General features: G+C 46.9%; 1 pseudogene; it reads right to left on the reverse strand.

The window, feature by feature from the left end:
• LOC129638717 (MYND-type zinc finger-containing chromatin reader ZMYND8-like) lies at positions 1-3,818 on the reverse strand (annotated as a pseudogene).
• Between the last annotated feature and the right edge of the window lie 2,460 nt (positions 3,819-6,278).

A 6,278-nucleotide genomic window follows, 5' to 3' on the forward strand; every position in this document is an offset into this window, starting at 1 on the left:
GTACTCTAGGCTCGCTGACATCCACAAATTGTACATTATTTACATCTAAAGCAAAGGTTTCACGTGGGTAGAACAGTCCTCAGTCAAGGCTATCGTGGGAAGTGACGTAGTGTGGGCGGCCCTCCGTGCCGGGTGCAGAGGCCGAGTGTGAATAGCTGGCATCCTCCAGGCTGAGGGTGGCGGTCTTCCGGTCTCACGTTTCTTTGCGGTTTCTGGTTTCCCTGGTGTCTGGGTTGTTTTCCTCCATGGGGCGGGCGGCCTGTGTCCCAGCGTGTCCCTAGTCCCAGAAGGTATATCCAGGCGGGACTCTTTCGGGATGAGGCTCTTCGAACTGGTACCGGCATTGTGCTCGGAGCAGGCCGACCCTCGCTTCTCCTCGCTGCTGCTCCAGCAACTGAATTTACTGCTCCGGGAATGGTACTTCTGGGCTGGGTAGTTGAGGTCCGGCTGGTGGTCTGTGGTGGTTGGGGCAGAAGCAGGTTGTTTGTTTCACCTGTTGCTAACAGAGCCTTGGTTGGAGCCTAAGAGAATGCAGGAGGGGGTCTCCCTGGAGCCAGAGAGGTCGAAGGTCGAGCCACTGTCCTTGCTTTTCTCAGCTGGCGTCTCCTTCTCTTTCAAGGCACTGCTTTCCAGGGGAGCTGCCTGAGTACTGGAGGAGGCACCCTGGGATTACTTAGTGTTTCTGTGTTCACCTCAGGGTCTGCTTCCTGCTGAGGGGCGGTAGCTGGCTGAGTGCAAGATTTCATGTGCTCGAGCCAGTGGGCCTGCTAGCAGGGGTAGTCACAGTAGCTGGTGTTCCAGCAGCAGTGGAAGATGGCCTCCTTCTTGCAGTTGGCACACCACTGCTTCTTCTTGGTCTCGTCCACCACCTGCTGCTTCTCCAGTTCCAGTTGCTTCTTCACCTCGGCAATGAGCCGGTCCCGCTCCTGCTCTAGGCTCTGCCACATCTCCGCCATGGTCAACTCCAAGTAGTGTTTCATTTCCGAGAGCTCCTGCTGGTGCAGCCACTGGAGTTTCTCTATCTCAGTCCTCAGCCTGCGGATCTCAGCTATTGTGCTTCCAGTAGTATTCTCAGAAAGATCGTTATATATTTCCGTCATCGTGCCTTTTATTGCATCCATCATTTTGCTAGTGTACTTGGCGATGTCTGCAGCGACATCAGCTGAAGCGGTGGCGATGGGCAGGTCTGTGCTGACCGAAGATGCTAGGGTGCTCGTGGTCCCTGAGCTGGTGACCAGAGGTGATGACTGGGTGCTGGTCACCAGGGTGATAGTGGAGGTGGATGGGCTCTGCGTGATCTCTTTCTGCTGGACAGTTGATGAGTTCCACAGGACCTGCTGCATGGCTGGAGCAGTCTCCTTCGGTAAAAGTGGCCTCTGCTTTTTCACCAGGCTTCCCGTGGTGGTGGCAGTGGGGGCCGTGACAGTGGACATGGTGCTGGTGGTAGTTGTGACCCCAGCCATGGGAGTTTGGGAGGATGAGCAGGTGAGGACCAGCGTTTTGGGGGGAGACTGGCTGCCCGCTGTCATGGATCTCCCTGCTTGGGAGATGGTTCTTTGGGTTCCCTCTTATTTTTTCGATCCTCCCGCCCAGAATGGTCTTCTCCTAAATCTATGACAAGTTCACTCTCTGAATCGGAGTCCAGGTCCAAATGCACTGTTGGGGAACCCATCTCATCTTTTCCCTTCAGCTTATCCTTTGTGGGATGAGGCGAGGGTTTTGCTTTGTCTGAAAAGTCCTTCTCAGGCTGGGGCTAGTCTTCTCCTTGACTGAGCTTGGGTCCGCTTTCTCGCTGGCTGGTGATGTGCTGACTTTGAGCTCCTCTTTCATCTCCACTGGGTTTGGCAATTTGAGTTGTTTTTGTTTTTGTTTTTGTTTTTGTTTTTTTTTACAGCAGATGGCTCTTTGCCCATCCGAGCCCCCTCTTTGTCTTTGGCATCTTCTGGCTCGTTCTTGGACCTCTGTTCCTCATCACTGATGAAGTCACTACTGCTACTATCTGACTTCTCAGAATCCTCCTAATCGCTGTGCTCTACAGCCGTATAAACATCTTCTGAGATTTCATTTATGCCTAATTGTGCTTTGCAACTCTGTATTGTCTCGTCGAGATTTAGCTGGAATCTGCCGCGAATCTGTCGCTTGGGGGAGATGAGAGGAACAGGAGCAGACTGCTGCTGGACAGACTCACTCAGTTCCTTCAGGTCCATCTCAGCCTTGCTTCGATCCAGGTTAAGATTCAGGATGCTTCCCGTGGTGGATGTCTTGTCCATTTTCGTGGTGACTGGCGATACTTGACAAGAGAATGGTTTGGGGCTGCCAGATAAACTCCCCGCTTGTCCTGTCTTGGTGAAGGCTGGTGAAGCTGTGCTCTTGTCCAGGAAGTTCACTGGCACTGAAGTGGCTGGACGTGGCCTTCTTCTCAGCCTGTTGCTCCATGTGGGAGCCCGTCTGCAGGGAGGAGTTTGTACTCATGGGGGAGCGTGGCATGTCGGACAAGGAGAGCCTGAGGCCTGCGCCCCCGCTCAGCATCAGCTTGCTCATCAGGATCTTGGGCGACACTGTCATGTCAAACCTGAGCTTGACCTTCTCCTGTTTGTCCATCATGGCGGCACCTGTGCCGGGGTTGGAGGGGGTCAAGCAGCATTTGGTACTGGCTCTTGGGTGTGTAGGGTGTCCTGAATGGAGAGTAATTAGAAACCCCGAACTTCTGGCAGATGTTCTCCACATAAACCTCCACCTCTTGCATTGCACTGTTGAAGATGCTTTTAGTCTTTTTCACAGAAAAAGGAATTTCTTTAGACATGAGGTAGCAATTATTTATTGGAACCTAGGCTCTAACGTGTTGTCCAGAGAAACGGGCATCCACCTGCCCATCTTTATCCCTCAGAGCTTTTGCAGGCCAGAATGGAAACCCCTTCAGTTTTGCCCAAACCAAAGGATGCGGATTGCTACAAGGCTCACAAAACCAGTTATCTCGTTTTTGGCAGGCAGCTAGATAACACTCTGGACAAACTTCAATTTCATTCATCTCATGCTCACAGATTTTGATGAGTACTTTTGCAATTTGTGTCATTTTGTGATTTCCCCCATTATAAATGATGCAGTTGTGCAAAATCCATTTTGCATCAGCCAGGAAGGCTTCTGTGCAGCCATACATTTTCTTTTTAGCATTCTTTTTTAATGTACAAAGGTCCATGGGGTGGAAGATATATTCTGCATAGTCAGGATGTTGCTGCAATGGGACAGGCTTCTGAAATGCATCTGTCCCTGGCTGTTTCATTTTCTGAATGGTGAACTTGAGCAGGTATGATAACTGTTCGATGATGAGCATCGCCATGGCTTTACTCTGAGTCTCGATGCATTCTGCTACTGTGATCTTCTCACATTCAGGACAAAATCAGTCCCCCTCTGGTTCCGATGTCAGTCTCAGACACTTAGCGTGATAAACCCCAGGACAGAGCTCACAGCAAAGGACTTGGCCTTCCCAGTGACAAACCCAGCAGTAGAAATCATTTCATCTGTCCTGCGGTACAACATCAACAGGGTCTGTGGTGGGTGGCTACTTCATATAGTAAAATGGACCATGTCTTAGTTCTGGCTGCTCCTTATTATTATTTTTCAGTAAGCCGGGTTTCTTTTTCTTTTTAATGGGACTCGTGGATGTGTCCTGTGGCGAGTGGCCATTGGAGGAATGAGGAGGGCTGGGGAACTTTCTTTTCTGGGCTGTTCTCTCTGTGAAGCCAGGATCTTTGGAGCAGGTAGAATTATCCATGCCCTCTACCACCTCCTGTTCTGTTTTTATTTCCTCTTCAGCCAAGATTAAATCACAAAGTAGAAAAATATGCCTAGGCTAGAAGCAAAAGGCCTGGCTTCAAAACATTCAAACCACCAGCCCAGGAATTAAGATTGGGTTCTCCACACTCCCAGCCCCTGGGATGTTTCTTTTCTGCAGCAGGCATGGCTTAGAGAAAGCATTCAGCACTCTTCTAAGCTGTGACTAATTATCTCCCCCCCACCCCCCATATTTACATTCTTAAAACCAAAATTGACATATGGGTTCCAGTTGATTTACAATGACCTTGACAAGAAAGCCCTACATTATATGTTAGTAAAAAAAACATATTAAAAAATCTTAAACGTGTTAAACGTTTTCTGAGATTACTAATTGCTGCCATCTTAGACATTATTGCAATAACCACTATGGCAGTCGTAGCTGAAATGGCTCTTCATAAATCTGAACAAACAGTTCATTTTGTACAAAAATGGCATAAAGATGCCAATGTCCTTTGAACCACTCAACAAAAAATTGATGAAAAGTTGGCCTCCCAAGTGGCCGACCTTCAACAATCTGTAAAAGATCAATTAGTCAGTTTACAAAAACAAGTGAGACTAAGATGTGATTTAGAACTATACTTCCTTTTTATAATGGCTTTCAAATACAATAAGACACAATTTAATTGAGATAAAGTTAAACAACACCTATTAAAGTAATATTTCTGTAGATATTCAAGATCTACAGCAAGATATATTAAAAGCTTTTAATAAACATCTTGATGTGATTTCTGGATCAGATTTTCTTGATACTGTTACTGATAATCTTTCTTCTCTTAATCCTTTAAAACAGATCAAGACATTTAGATACAAAATTGCTCTAGTTATGGGAGTACTATTAATTATGTGTCTGTGTTTCTATATAGTCTAGAAAAAAATGATCAAGAGACAACAAAGCCAACAACAACTAACATTCCTCACCATTTCTCATCACTTACAAAATCAAAAAGGGGGAGATGTAAGAGACAGGAAGAATAAAAGAAAAGCAGGCCCCGGCAAGGGCCACAAAAGAAATTTATAATTATTGATAAACTGGATGCTATAAGGTATGAGACTCTTGGAACAAGACTGGAGGGAACAGTTCATAATCTTGAAAACAAGATATGATCCTGGGGTCGGAAAACCGACCCCAGACTGTTTCTCAACTGGCGTCTCAGAGTCACATGTTTTACATATCTGGTGGAAAATCTATACATAAGAATATTAGTCTTAGTTACTAATTTGTTATTGATTACTGTTTCCTAATTACTTAATGGTTAATGATCATTTTGTTCTTTGGCCCTGAAAGTCACATGAGTTATAGTTTAACTCCCTGCATATTCTTTCATTCATGGCTGAAAGTATAATAAAGCTGGCTTAGATTCAGTTTCAGCACCTTCACCTGGAGGTGTGTTGGTCCCCTGATGCTCGCTTTTCTCTGAATTCTTGCATCTCGTTTCTCATTCTCTCACCGTATCGCGCTTTCGAAAACCCTGCTTGTCCAGCTGGTTTCGACACAACACAGATCAGGGAACACAGGTTGAGAATGCTAGTAGATCAGCCTTAAAGTTCCCAGTTCATGTTATAAAAACAGCATAGTCCTTGCTTTTGAAAGTTTTCTGAGTGCAGTCAATCCAGTTTTCTTGTTTGTCCATGCCACCAGCATGGTGGCGTGACCTTAGTCCACCCCATGGGATGACTGTGATTAGGAGCAGGAAGATGTCCAGAGGGGTATGTGTGATCATGCCCTGCATCTCCTGACAGGTCTCTCAGGAGGGTTAAGGGGGAGGTGCTCAGAGCTGCCTAGCTGGGGACGGCAGACCCAGCAGTCAATTAGAATGAAGGTGCCTGCTAGAGTTTGAGAGAACTATACTAGGATGTTTTCTTTGGGGAGGAAGTCTCCAGAGGCACTTCTTAACTACAGGGCTCATCAATGCCCCTCCCTCCTCTGTGCAATCTTGGGTGCTGGGTTGTTACTCTTCCTCCACCTCTACAATACCTGAGTGCCGCTTTCTGATGACTTGCCCCTTTTTCTGCTCATTCCCTACTCTCACCCAAACTTTTCATCTAGGAAGATCAGGTGTAAGAGGCATGGGACATGTATATAAAACAAGAATTAAGTTTGAACCATGTAGATCCCATTTTTGCCTGGCTGCCACCATGGCTATACCAGCCAGGCTGGTCTGGGAAAAGAAATGTGTATCATGCTGGGGAATGGTCAGGACAGAACCCTACAGTTTCAAAAGAGGCCTGTATAATCCCCCATCCCTTTAGTCCTGATTTAATGACCAAATTGCCTTACTCTGAAGTAGGGCTTCTCAGTCTCAACACTGTTGATGTTAGGGGCCAGATCATTCATGGTTGTAAGAGGCTTTCCCTTGCATTGGCACGATATTTAGCAGTATTCCTGACATCTACACACTAGAGGCCAGCAGAACACCTTCAGCTGTGGCAACCAAAAACTATCC

Source organism: Bubalus kerabau, chromosome X (assembly GCF_029407905.1).
Source record: "Bubalus kerabau isolate K-KA32 ecotype Philippines breed swamp buffalo chromosome X, PCC_UOA_SB_1v2, whole genome shotgun sequence".
NCBI lineage: Eukaryota > Metazoa > Chordata > Mammalia > Artiodactyla > Bovidae > Bubalus > Bubalus kerabau.